Source organism: Loxodonta africana, chromosome 18, assembly GCF_030014295.1.
Source record: "Loxodonta africana isolate mLoxAfr1 chromosome 18, mLoxAfr1.hap2, whole genome shotgun sequence".
In the NCBI taxonomy this organism is placed as follows: domain Eukaryota; kingdom Metazoa; phylum Chordata; class Mammalia; order Proboscidea; family Elephantidae; genus Loxodonta; species Loxodonta africana.
Genome location: NC_087359.1, coordinates 67315423 through 67329257, shown reverse-complemented (window position 1 = coordinate 67329257; position 13835 = coordinate 67315423).

The window sequence follows — 13835 nt, the reverse complement described above, 5'->3', positions numbered from 1 at the left end:
ATCATTTCCCTTCATTGTTTTAATGTGTCTTCCAGCCCACATGTAACATCAATGCAGACATGTTTAAAAACAAGAATACCAACATTAATTGTTCATCTCCTGCAGCCAGCCCGTCTGCCAAAACCATCCCTCCACTTGATGACAAAAAAACACCCTCAACAGCCAGAGCGTTCTCTCTCCTGACTCCAAGCAGCCAGAAGAAAAGCAGAATAAGCCTCCCTTGAGTATATTCAAGGTACCCTGGTCGTGCAGTGATTAAGTGTTTGGCTGCTAACCAAAAGGTTGGCAGTTCAAATCCATCAGCCGCTCCTTGGAAAGCCTGTGGAGCAGTTCTACTCTGTCCTGTAGGTTCACTATGAGTCGGAATCGACTCGATGGCAGTGGCTTTTGTTTTGGGGTTTTTTTTTTTAGTATTTTCAAAGATCCAGATGTTTGGGGTTCTGGTTCCAATATCCCTCCCCTGGCAAGAGGTGGCGCCAACTGGGACGCGACCCTGGAGGGGGTGGTTCTTGCAGCTGTGGGGAATGGACTGGAAAGTGCGTCCTAGGAACAGAAAGTGGGTAGAAGAGCAGAGAACAGGAGTCCCAAGGATCAGAGGGTCAGAGAGGACCTGAAGAAGTGATGGAAAGGATTCAGAATGGGGGTCAGTACCTGCGGCTGTGATTCCACCACGCTCTTCAACAGTGTGATACAGGCTGACAAGAGCCAGGACAGAAGGAACAGTGGACAGTGCCCCTGCCAGGAGTCCTTCTTCAGGAATGGACAGCTGCTAACCTAGATCCCACCTACCGTGTGGCTCGAAGTGCTGAGTCCTCTCTCCAGGCTCTTTCTCCTGGCCAGAGTCAGCCCACCCATGTTAAGCCTCCTTTTCCATTTCTCTCTCCCAAGCCTTGACTTCACCAGCCCTCTGTAAACTGGAATCTCTATTTCATCCCCCAATTCTTTTACTGAGATGGTTCCAGAAGGCGAATTCTTCCACAGCATTAAAAAAATAATTTCTAGAAATAATGTTCCTTTAATAAAAACCACATAGAATTATACAGTTTTTATAGCGCATGACAGAACAGAAAGGTCCAAGCTCTTGTCGAGATATGAATCTCTCCCACTTCAGCACGCTCTGAACAAAACTACCTCCTCCGGCTAATAGAATATATTGACTTGGGAAGTTTAACTTGTAATGTAATCGGGCCAAGTCAGCCACTCAATCTGCTCCAAGGAGCTCCTCCAAAGACAGACTCTTTCGTCCCAGCTCATAAATATGAAGACAAGAAGAACAAACTCACTTCTTCTTCTTCTTTATATAATTAAATAGTTAGTGGCTAAATTGCATTGTAATTGATTGCAAAATTGCTTTTTTAATGAGATTTAGACACTAGGAAATAGCTTTTTTTTTTTTTTTTCCTTCAATATGCTCAAAGCGAACTTGGTCATTTTGACAACAAATTGTCTCCCTGGCCTGCTCCGTGGGCGTGTGTAATTTCGAGATTAGCAGAGAGTAAGCTCTTTGGCTGCCTTGGAAGAAGGTAGCCGGAAGCCAGCAGACCCTCCCGCCTCCAGCAGCGCCTGGGAATGGCAGCTTGGCAGCTCCTCCTTCCCAGCACCCTCGGAGAACCTCTGTGCCCCACCTTGCTCCACCTGTGGGTGTCTGGACTGCTCAGGCTGGGGGGTCCTTAGATTATACTGTCTGCCCGCCTCGTCCAGTGCAGGGTACTGAAGGCTGCTCTGAAAAGCCACGTTTCCTACATCTCAGTCCTCTTTACCAAGTGCCTGTCATCCCAGAGGGAAACATAGGTGTCCTCACTGCATACACATGGCAGAGCGACTGACCCAGGAGGCAGGACTAGTCCAAACCTTGAGCTTTCCAATTTGTAAGTAAGAGAGAGAGGTTTTCATACTTACTTGCTGAAGATAGTGCCCTGTTTGTGCCCTCAGACATTCCCTTTACTGGCCAGCTCTGTGAATATTGGCTACAGTGAATATTGAAATCATGATTCACAGTGTCCCATTCCTCAGAGCAGCCTGTTCTTGTAAATAAAGTTTTATTGGAACACAGTCATGCTCTTTCACTTTCGTATTGTCTATGGCCGCCTTAGCACTACAGGCAGAGTTGGTAGTTGCAAAAGAGACTATGTCCTGCGAAGTCTGAAACATTTACTGTCTGGCCCTTTACAGAAAAAGTTTGCCCTAAAGAATTGCCCCTGCCAAACAGCAGCCACCTCACCTAAAAAGTTACGAAGTCCCGGCTCCCCTCAAGTAGCATGACTAATACTGGGACGCAAAAGGTAAATCCTCTGGAGTCCCTGGATGGTAAAAACAGTTCAGGCGCTCAGCTGCTAACCAAAGGGTTGGAAGTTCAAGCCCATCCACCTTGGAAGAAAGGCCCGATGAAAACCCTATGGAACCTACACACCAATATTGGTTTGCAGCAGTTTTCACGATAGTCGAAAGGTTAAAACAATCAGAATGTCCATCCACAGATGAATGGGTAAACAGTACGTGGTATATACATACAATGGAAGGTTACTCAGCCATAAAGAGAAATACAGCCCTGAAGCCTGCCACACTGTGAACGAACCTTGAAAACATTACGCTGAGTCAAATAAGTCAGTCACAAAAAGATAAATATTGTGTGATCTCACTTATTTGAAATACTGTAAGCAAATATATATAAACCAAAGATTAATAGTGGTTACAGGGATGGGAGGGAACAGGAAAGGGGGAGTTTCTGCTTAGGGGGCTTTGAGTTTATGTTAATGGTGGTAGAATGATCTGGAAAAGGATAGCCACGAAGGTTGCACAACGTGAAGAATGTAATCAATGTCATTGAATTGTATATGTGGAAATTGTTCAATTGATAAAAGTTTTGTTATGTATTTTCATCACAATTTTAAAAAAACCTATGGAGCACAGTTCTACTCTGACACATACGGGGTCGCCATGAGTTGGAGTTGAGTGGATGGTAACGGTGTTTTACCTTGTCTTAAGGTGATACCAACTCTGTGGTACAATTCAGGCTCCAGAACACCCTTCGGGATCAGGCTAAGGCTAGAACTCAGCTGAGACCTCATGTTTGCTTAGCTCCCTCCCCTTCCCACTCCTTCTTCCTTCTCCTCAGAGCACTCCCACCACAAATCACACACAGCTGAACCCCGTCTCAGACTCTGCTTCCAAGGATCCTGACCTAAGATGCTAAAAGTTTTTTCTCAGCAAAATTTTGAGTGAAAACTCAGGTTTTAAAACAGATCAAAGCAGAGTGGCTCCAGTTGGAGCAGAGTGGTGGGGAAGCCCCACTGTGATGGTTAATTGTATGTGTCAACTTGGCTAGGCTATGGTTCCAAGTAGTATGGCCAAACACTAGACTAGTTGCTGTTCCATAATGTAATGTAATGTAATCAATTTCCATAATGCAATCTAATGTAATGTAATCAACCTCTAGCTGAATGGTGAGTTCTTTAGGATGTGGTCTGCCTCCAGACTACAAATAGATACTTTGGCAGAACTTGCTCTCTCTGTCCACCCTGCACTCTTCCCGTCCCCTGACCCTCCTCACATAAGGATCTTGGTACACAAGCCTGCAGAAGCCTCCAGCCTGCTGCCTGACCTACAGACGTTGGACTTGCCAGGCCCCACAATTGTATGAGCCAATTCCTTGTAGTAAATCTCTCTAACCGTACATACATATAGCTCACTGGTTCTGTTTCTCCAGAGAGCGCTAGCTAAGACACCCACCTAGTCAATGTCCCTTTCCTCTTCTAGGAGCTCTGGAAGCACCTTCTCAGATTTCCAAGGGCTACAAAGCACCATTGGTAATCATTGCCAGGGTGATGTGCTCTCCCACTTTGGCTGGATTCCTGGCCCAGCGAAATTACATTCTCACTCAAAATCTCAAGTACAGCCTGGCCTATCCAGGCACTCACTATCATACGCTTTCTCTCATGGTGGCTTGTACCTGGCCAAGTTGTGGCTTCTCAGTGGAGCCCACGTCTCATTCGTCTTCTCACTCAGAACACCCATCATTCATTCACAGTAACATTTGTTAGTCCACATGCCACAGCAAGCCCTAAGCTTGGCCTTGGAACTCCAGAGGTGAGTAAGACAGGACTTCTGCTCCCCACCTCCTCCTCCAGCCCCAGAAGTTCACAGGGTGAGAAGCAAGAGACACGGAAATAAGTATGTTGACAGATAAGGCAGCCAGGCAGTCAGAAGAGCCTTTGTAAGAAGAAGGAACACTTGAGCTGGGCCTTGAAGGGTGAGTAGGAGTTGGCCGATAGTGCAGCCAAAGGATCCTAGGACACTCTGCACATATTGGGTGTTCAGTCAATGGTTGCGGAATGACTCCATGAGTGAGGTGACCGTGGTGGTGACCAGACCACAGCCAGATGAAGCCTGACCAAAGACTGGGGCCAAGCCTCCAACAAAAACTTGAGACAGTTTTTGTTCAGCCATGGCCTCTCTGGGTGACTGTGAAGGAGACTAGCTGGTTCATTTAGGAGTTGGTTCTTCTGTCAGACACAGGAGTTATAAGCGTGCACCAAAACAGACGCTATGTCTGCCCTTCTGAGCTTACAACCTCAAGATCACCACAGGCGGATGTACCTACACTATTGTACATTTCAACCCTGTACAGTCAGATGGAAGGGACAGATGTTAATCAAGTGGTCACCAAAAAAAAGTATAAAATTCCATCTGGGACAAGTACTAGGACGGTGTTAAAAGAAACTATAAGAAACGAAGATAGGACCTAACCAAAAGGATCAGGCACACTTTCCCTAAGGTAGTAATGCTTTACCTGAGACCTGAAGGATGAATAGATATTAACTAAACAAAGAGGCAAGAAACAGTGTTCCAAGTAGGAGGAACAGTATGTGCAGAAGCCCTGGGGGCAGTGGGAGGAGGGAGGGGCCACAGCAATCACACACAACTAAGGAAATGCTCAGCAGGGTAGAGCTCAGAGAGCAGGAGTAGAGAGGCAAAGAGGAGGTCGGAGGGGAAAGCAGAGCCTCCCAGGCCTGGAAGGGAGTTTGTCTCCACCAGGAAGGACTTGAAGAGGGGAGTAACACGAACAGGTTTGCATCTAGAAAAGACATCACTCTGGTTGTTCTAAAGACAAGAGACCTGAGGAGGTCACTAGATACAATGAGAGCCAGCTGTGGTTTGCAGCCAGTCTCGGCAGGAAGTGATGGCAGCTTGGACAAGGTGGATAGAGGTGGTGGAGGTGGAGAAGGGTGCATAGGTTAAGGGGAACTTAGGAGGTAAAATTTACAGGACTTGGATGTGATTCAACGTGGCAGGTGAGGAGAATCAGTGCCATCACTGGTTGGGGCAGAGTCATGGTGTCCCCTTGGGCCTCTGTTTCTCCTATAGACTCCAAGGGGTTGACATGATACTCTCAAAGGGCCCCTCCAGCAGTGACATCCTAATACATTATCAATCACTGTGCTAGGCACTTTACCAGCAGGGTCATTTAATCTTCACAACTACCCTAGAAGCTAGGTCTCTTATTATACCCATTTTATAGATGAGGACACAGACTCAGAGAAATGAAGAAGCTTGCCAAGGTCACCCAGCTGGGAGGTGGCAGACTCAGGGTTCAAACCGAGCCCGTCTGAATCTAGAGCACATGTTCTCACCACATGGTCTTGGGCTCAGTTCCAGATCCACGAGACCTCAATGTCTACCTTTCTTGTCCCTGGGCCCCATCTCTCTTGCTATCGTTTGTGTCTAAGACAGGGAACAGAGGGGCCACCAAATCTACAAAGTAACCTGAAATGGCCCAGGGCGCAGAAACAAAGCCATTCCCCAGAACAATGGGGAAGGGTATCAGAAAATAGACCACAAACTTCTTTAAAGTTGTCAGAAGCTGGAGAAAACCAGCCCCAGGGACATGCGCAGAGCATCCACCTGTGACCGCTCTGTGACCTTCCACTAGGGGCAGTGAGGGGCTGCAGCAGCAGCCGGAGACTGCTTAGGTGCGACACCCCATAATAAGTCCTGCTATGAATCCCAGAGGCCTCCGGGACAGGAACCATCTTGGAAAGCTGCTGCGCACGCACCATAGTTAACATATCCCCATCTAAGCCTGTGGATAAACATGAATCTTTTCCCACCCAAGAACTTTTAAAAACCCTGACAGGTCTTCTGTTCTGTGAGATGGGGGGTAAGCATAGCTATAGGCCCTTCTCAACTCCACTTGCAAGCCTCTTCAACAAAGCTTTGCTCGTGTGGAAAATTCTGCGTGCCTTACCTGTTCGTTCTTGACCAGTGAGAAACAAGAACCTTATTCTGGTAACATGTCCTTATGGTGACCCCTCCACAATGCCTGAGACAAGTTAAGTTTGTCTCTGTCCTTTGCCACCCAAAGCCCCTACACTATCCTGTGATTGTGTCAATCACTTTAGGAAATCAGTTCTTCAGAGGTACAAATACAAATACATCAAGATGTCTAGAAGCAGTCACCAACCCAACACCCAACAGTACAGAGCCCCAGCATATTTTCCATATTAGCATGTGTATCAGTTACGATAACACTGCTGTTGTCAGTTACCACTGATTCGACCTCCGATCCCATGCACAATGAAATGAAACACTGCCCGGTCCTGTGCTATCCCGATCGCCAATCAGACCATTGTGATCGTAGAACTTTCACTGGCTGACTTTTTCAAAGTAGGCTTCCTAGTCTGTCTCAGTCTGGAAGCTCTGCTGAAATCTGTTCAGCATCATAGCAAACTCACAAGCTTCCATTGGCAGATACGTGAGGTGCATGGGCTGGAAACCAAAGTTGGGTCTCCCATATGGAAGGCGAGAATTCACTAAACCACCATGCCCCCAAAAGCAGCCAAAGCCTATACATAAACAAATGGACATGGCTGTGTTCCAATAAAACTTTATCTGCACCAACAAACAGCAGACAGGACTTGGCCCATGGACCATAGTTTGCTGACCCCTGTTCTATGGCTCAGTGTCCTCTGCTTCCAACGGGCAAAAGGGACAAGGAGATGGTGAAGGACCATCTACTTCTTCAGCTTTTCCACCAAGAAGTGTCACATATCACCTCCACTTATATGAGAAACAGTCCCAGCTGGGCAGTCACTTCCAGGAGCAATGCTCCATTATGGGAGGGGAGTGGCTCTTGGTGACCAGCTAGCCAACCATCTCTAGGAATTCATTCCATTTAATTAATATTTGCTGTGTGTGGCAGGCTCTGAGCTCCTTGCTAGGGACCCAGAGAAGCATAAGACACTACTCCAGCCGTAGAGGAACCAGAGTCCAGTTTAAACTGAAAATGCAGGTGTCCCTAGGACAAAGCTTCAGCTCCCTTTCTGAGATTCTTGGTTTCCAAACAGATGCCCAAGATGCCAGGCTGGCACCATGGTCCTGTTAAGGAGCTGATAGAAGAGGCAGAGAACTGGTGGAGGCTTCACAAGGGTAGGGGCTACTCTGTTTTACTTACCATTGAATCTTGGAGCCCAACACAGGCCCTGGCATACAGAAGGGCCTGAAATATTTGTTGAATGAATGAATGAATGAACCCCTGGCTCATCCGGAGAGCTAGCCTCCAGGGGCTTTTCACTTTCCATACTAATTGATTTGTAGTCTAAACTAGATAATCTGTCTTAGATGTATGCAAAGTCAACATATCAAAGGAAGATCATGTTCGTGCAAACAAAAAGACTAAAAGATTATATATACAAGATAGATATTTGGCCTATAAGAGTTCTAATATGTCTATTGCCAGAAGGTCTAACTTCAGGAACCTGTAACAGTAATGTTGTTGTTGTTGTTGTTGTTGTTAGCTGCCATCACGTTGACTTTGATCATGATGTGACCTTACGTACAACACAACAAAATGTTGCCCGACCCTATGTCATCCTCACAATCATCGGCACGTCCGGGTCCATCACTGGTGCTATTGTGCCAATCCATCTCACCAAGGGTCTCTCTCGCCCTCATTGGCCCTCTACCTCACTAAACATCATGTCCACTTCCAGTGACTGATTCTTTCTGGTGACCTGTCCAAAGCCGTGAGTTGGTCAATGTTCTGTTGTGATCCATAGAGTTTACATTGGCTAATTTTTGGAAGTACATCAACAAGACTTTCTTCCTAGTCTGTCTGTCTGGAAGTGCTGCTAAAACCTGGCCACTGTGGGTGACCCTGCTGGTATTTGAAATACTGGTGGCACAGCTTCCAGCATCACGGCAACGCGCAAGCCACGGCAGTATGACAAACTGACAGATGGGTGGTGGGTAACGATAATAGCCACAATTTAATACTGTCATGGATTAAATTGTGTCCCCCCAAAAATATGTGTCAACTTGGTTAGGCCATGATTTCCAGTATTGCGTGGTTGTCCATTTTGTGATTTTCCTATGTGTTATAAATCATAATCTCTGCCTGTGGTTAAAGAAGATTAGGGTGGGATGTAACACCCTTGTTCAGGCCACAACCCTGATCCAATATAAAGGGAGTTTCCCTGGGGTGTGGCCTGTACCACCTTTTATCTTACAAGAGATAAAAGGAAAGGGAAGCAAGCAAAGAGTTGGGGATCTCATACTACCAAGAAAAAAGTGCCGGGAGCAGGGTACGTCCTTCGGATCTGGGGTTCCTGTGCAGGGAAGCTCATAGTCCAGGGTAAGATTGAAGAGAAGACCGACAGAGACAGAAAGCATTTCCCTGGAGATGATGCCCTGAATTTGGACTTTTAGCCCACTTTACTGTGAAGAAATTAATATGTCTTTGTTAAAGCCATCTACTTGTGGTATTTCTGTTATAGCGGCACTAGGTGACAAAGACAAATACTATATATTTCTTTACAGCTTATAAAGTGCATCTAGATCCATAAGCTCATGTGAAACCTCACAAGTGACTCGAGGTAGGCAACGCAAGCTCCATTCTCCCCATTTTATAGATGAGGACGCTGAAGGCCCAAGAACTGAAGAGACTCCCCCATGGTCACACATCTAGAAGGTCCTGGAACCAGGCCTGGAGGTCAAGTCTCCTGATTTTGAAATCAGCAAGGATCTATCCTTTCTTCTATGGAGGTCTGTGGCTGTGACTTGAGAAGTTAGTAGCTACTAAGTAGAGATTTCTAGAATTGAACTCATTTTTTAAAACATTATGCCAGCTTTCATCTTCTCTAAAGAAGCGTGGTCTATGGCATGTATTCATTTCAAGTCGAAAGTAGTTTCAGTTCTTTAACGTTTATGAAACGATGTATTCTGGAGCATTTCACACAGTTGAGATGGGATTTGCACAAAACCAAGAGACAGGAGGCTAGGAAACACTCACTTATTATGTGACTTCTGCCAAGTTACCTCCTCACTCAGGAGTTTATTCATAGTTGTTACCCAAAGGGGTGGCATCAAGATGCTTTCTGGTCTTTCCCTACTCAAAGAAAAAATCTATAATAACTTATCTCCTGGCACTGGATCAACACTTTCACATTCTCTAAACCCATTTCTGTCAAGCCAATTCTGACACATGATGACCCCATGTGTTACAGAGTAGAAATGCTCTGTAGGGTTTTCTTGGCTGCAATCTTTACAACAGCAGATCACCAGACCTTTCTTCCACAGTGCTACTGGGTGAATTTGAATTGCCAACCCTTTAGATTAGTTGTTGTTTTTGTTAGGTGATATTGGGTCAGTGCCGACTCATAGCAACCCTATGTACAACAGAACGAAACACTGCCCGATCCTGCACCATCCTCACAATTGTTATACCTGAGTCCATTGTTGCAGCCACTGTGTCAATCTATCTCATTGAGGGTCTTCTTCTTTATTGCTGACCCTCTACTTTACCAAGCATGATGTCTTCCAGGGACTGGTGCCTCCTGATAACATGTTCGAAGTACATGAGACGAAGTCTCGCCATCCTTGCCTCTAAGAAGCATTCTGGCTGTACTTCTTACAAGACAGATTTGTTCATTCTTCCTGTCATTCATGGTATATTCAATATTCTTCATCAGCACTGAAAATCAAAGGCATCAATTCTTCTTCGATCTTTCTTATTCATTGTCCACCTTTTGCATGTATATGAGGCGATGAAAACACCATGGCTTTGGTCAGGCTCTCCTTAGTCTTCAAAAGGACGTCTTTGATTTTTAACACTTGAAAGAGGTCTTTTGCAGCAGATTTGCCCAAGGCAATCCATCATTTGGTTTCCTGACTGTTGCTGCCATGGGTGTTGATTCAAGTAAAATGAAATCCTCGGCAACTCCAATCTTTTCTCCTTTTGCCATGATGTTGCTTATTGCTCCAATTGTGAGGGTTTTGGTTTTCTTTACGTTTAGGTGCAATCCGCACTGAAGGCCGTAGTCTTTGATCTTCATCTGTAAGTGCTTCAAGTCCTCTTCTCTTTCGGTAAGTAAGGTTGTGTCATCTGCATATCACAGGTCGTTAATGAGTCTTTCTCCAATTCTGGTGCTGCATTCTTCTTCATATAGTCCAGCTTCCTGGATTATTTGCTCAGCGTACAGAACGAACAGGTGTCGTGAAAGATATAACCCTGAGGCACACCTTTCCTGACTTTAAACCACACAGTGTCCCCTTGGTTTGTTCAACTGACTGCCTCTTGGTCTATGTACAGGTTCCTCATGAGCACAATTAAGTGTTCTGGAATTCCCATTCTTCACAATGTTATTCATAATTTGTTAGGACCCACATAGTCAGATGCCTTTGCGTAGTCAATAAAACGCAGGTAAACACCTTTCTGGTATTCAGATAGATCCTTTCAGCCAGGACCCATCTGACATCAGCAATGATATCCCTTATTCCATGTCCTTTTCCAAACCTGACTTGAATTTCTGGGAGTTCCCCCTTCGATGTACATGCTACTGGGCTGCTTTTGAAAGATCTTCAGCAAAATTTTACTTGTGTGTGATATTAATGATATTGTTTGACAATTTCTGCATTCTGTTGGTTTACCTTTATTTGGAATAGGCACAAATATGGATTTCTTCCAGTCATTGGCCAGGAAGCTGTCTTCCAAATGTCTTGACATAGACGAGTGAGCAACTCCAGTCCTGCATTCGTTTGTTGAAACATCTCAGTCGGTATTCCATCAGTTCCTGGAGCCTTGTTTCTTGCCATTCTCTTCAGTGCAGGTTGGACTTCTTACTTCAATACCATCGGTTCTTGCTCATATGCTACCTCCTGAAATGGTTGAAAGTTGACTAATTCTTTTTGGTACAGTGACTCTGCGTATTCCTTCCATCTTCTTTTGACACTTCCTGCATCTTTCAATATTTTCCTCAGAGAATCCTTCAATGCTGCAATTCCAGGCTTGAATTTTTTCTTCAGTTCTTTCAGCTTGAGAAATGCTGAGCATGTTCTTCCCTTTCAGTTTTCTCACTTCAGCTCTTTGCACATTTCATTACACCATTTACTTTGTCTTCTGGAGCCTCCCTTTAAAATCTTCTGTTCAAAAATAACAAAGGTCGGAGAGGCTACGGGGAGATGGGAACTCTTATGCACTGCTGGTGGGAATGCAAAATGGTACAAACACTTTGGAAAACGATACGCTGCTTCTTTAAAATGCTAGAAATACCATATGACCCAGCAATCCCACTCCTAGGCATATATCCTAGAGAAAGAAGAGCCATCACACAAATAGACATATACACACTCATGTTCATTGAAGCAATTTTCAAAATAGCAAAAAAATGGAAACAACCTAGGTAGGTGCCCATCAACAGATGAATGGATAAATAAGCTACGGTACATACACACAATGGAATACTATGTAACAATAAAGAACAATGATGAATCTTCTGAGCATCTCACAACATGGATGAATCTGGAGGGCATTATGCTGAGTGAAATAAGTCAATCACAAAAGGACAAATTTGGTATGAGATCACTACTGTAAAAACTCATGAAAAGATTCACACACAAAAAGAAACAATCTTTGATGGTTACGAGGGAGGGGAGGGGTGGGGAAGGAAAAACACTAAATAGACAATAGATAAGTGGTAACTTTGGTGAAGGGTAAGACAGTACACAATGCTGGGGAAGCAAGCACTACTTGTACAAGGCAGAGTCATGGAAGCTCCATAGACACATCCAAACTCCCCGAGGGACCGAATTACCGGGCTGAGGGCTGTGGGGACCATGGTCTTGGGGAACATCTAGGTCAATTGGCATAACATAGTTAATAAAGAAATTGTTCTACATTCTACTTTGGTGGGTAGTGTCTGGGGTCTTAAAAGCTTGTGAGCAGCCACCTAAGATACTCTACTGGTCTCACCCCATCTGGAGCAAGGGAGAATGAAGAAAACCGAAGACACAAGGGAAAGATTAATCCAAAAGTCTAATGGACCACAACTACCACAGCCTCCATCAGACTGAGTCCAGCAAGACTAGATGGTGCCCAGCTATGACCACTGACTGCTCTGACAGGGACCACAATAGAGGGTCCCAGACAGGGCTGGAGAAAAATATAGAACGAAATTCTAACTTACAAAAGAAAAAAGACCAGACTTAGTGCTCTGACAGAGACTGGAGAAATCCTGAGCATATGGCCCCCAGATACCCTTTTAGCTCAGTAATGGAGTCACTCCTGAGGCTCACCCTTCAGCCAAAGACTATGAGAAGCTAGTTTGCTCTGTAAACCTTCATAAAAAGTATAATAATAAATAAATTATATTAAATTTTCTGTTCAACTCTTTTACTTCATCATTTCTTTCGTTTGCTTTAGCCACTCTGCATTCAAGAGCAAGTTTCAGAGTCTCTTCTGACATCCATTTTGGTCTTTTCTTTCTTTCCCGTCTTTTTAATGACCTTTTGCTTTTGTCGTGTATGATGTCCTTGATGTCATTCCACAACTCATCCGGTCTTCAGTCATAAGTGTTCAATGCGTCAAATCTATTTTTGAGATGGTCTCTAAATTCAAGTGGATATACTCAAGGTCATATTTTGACTCCTGTGGACTTGTTCTCATTTTCTACAGCTTCAACTTGAACTCGCATGTGAGCAACTGATTGTTCTGCAGTCGGCCTCTGGCCTTGTTTGGACTGATGCTATTGAGCTTCTCCATCTTCTTTTTCCACAGATGTAGTCAATTTGATTCCTATGTATTCCATCTGGGGAGGTCCACATATATAGTCACCATTTGTGTTGTTGAAGAAAGGCATTTGCGATGATAAAGTCATTCGCCTTGCAAAATTCTGCCATGTGATCTCTGGCATTGTTTCTATCACCAAGGCCATCAACTACTAATCTTTCTTCTGCGTTTCCAACTTTCGCATTCCAATCACCAGTAATTATCAATGCAACCTGATTGCATGTCTGATCAATTTTGGACTGCAGAAGGTAAAAATCTTCTATTTTCTCATCTTTGGCATTAGTGGTTGGTGCATAAATTTGAATAATAGTCGTATTAACTGGTCTTCCTTGTAGGTATATGGATATTATCCTATCACTGACAATGTTGTCCTTCAAGATTGATCTTACAATGTTCTTTTTGAGGATGAATGTTATGCCATTCCTCTTAATTTGTCATTCCTGTCATAGCAGACCATATGATTGTCTGATTGAAAATGGCCAATACCAGTTCATTCAGCTCACTAATTCCTAGCATATCAATCTTTATGTGGTCCATTTCATTTTTGATGACTTCTAATTTTCCTATATTCATACTTTGTACATTCCTTGTTCTGGTTATTATTGGATATTTGTGTTACTGAGCCCAAGAAGGTGGGCCCTTGTCTGGCTCACTCAGACTTGCCAATTATCTGGACACCCGTCTTCGAGAAAGAAACTTTATTGCAATGCACAGAGCAAAGAGCTGGAAGGAAGCTCCTCAGATCCGGTTCCCCAAGCTACAGGGAGCTGTGACT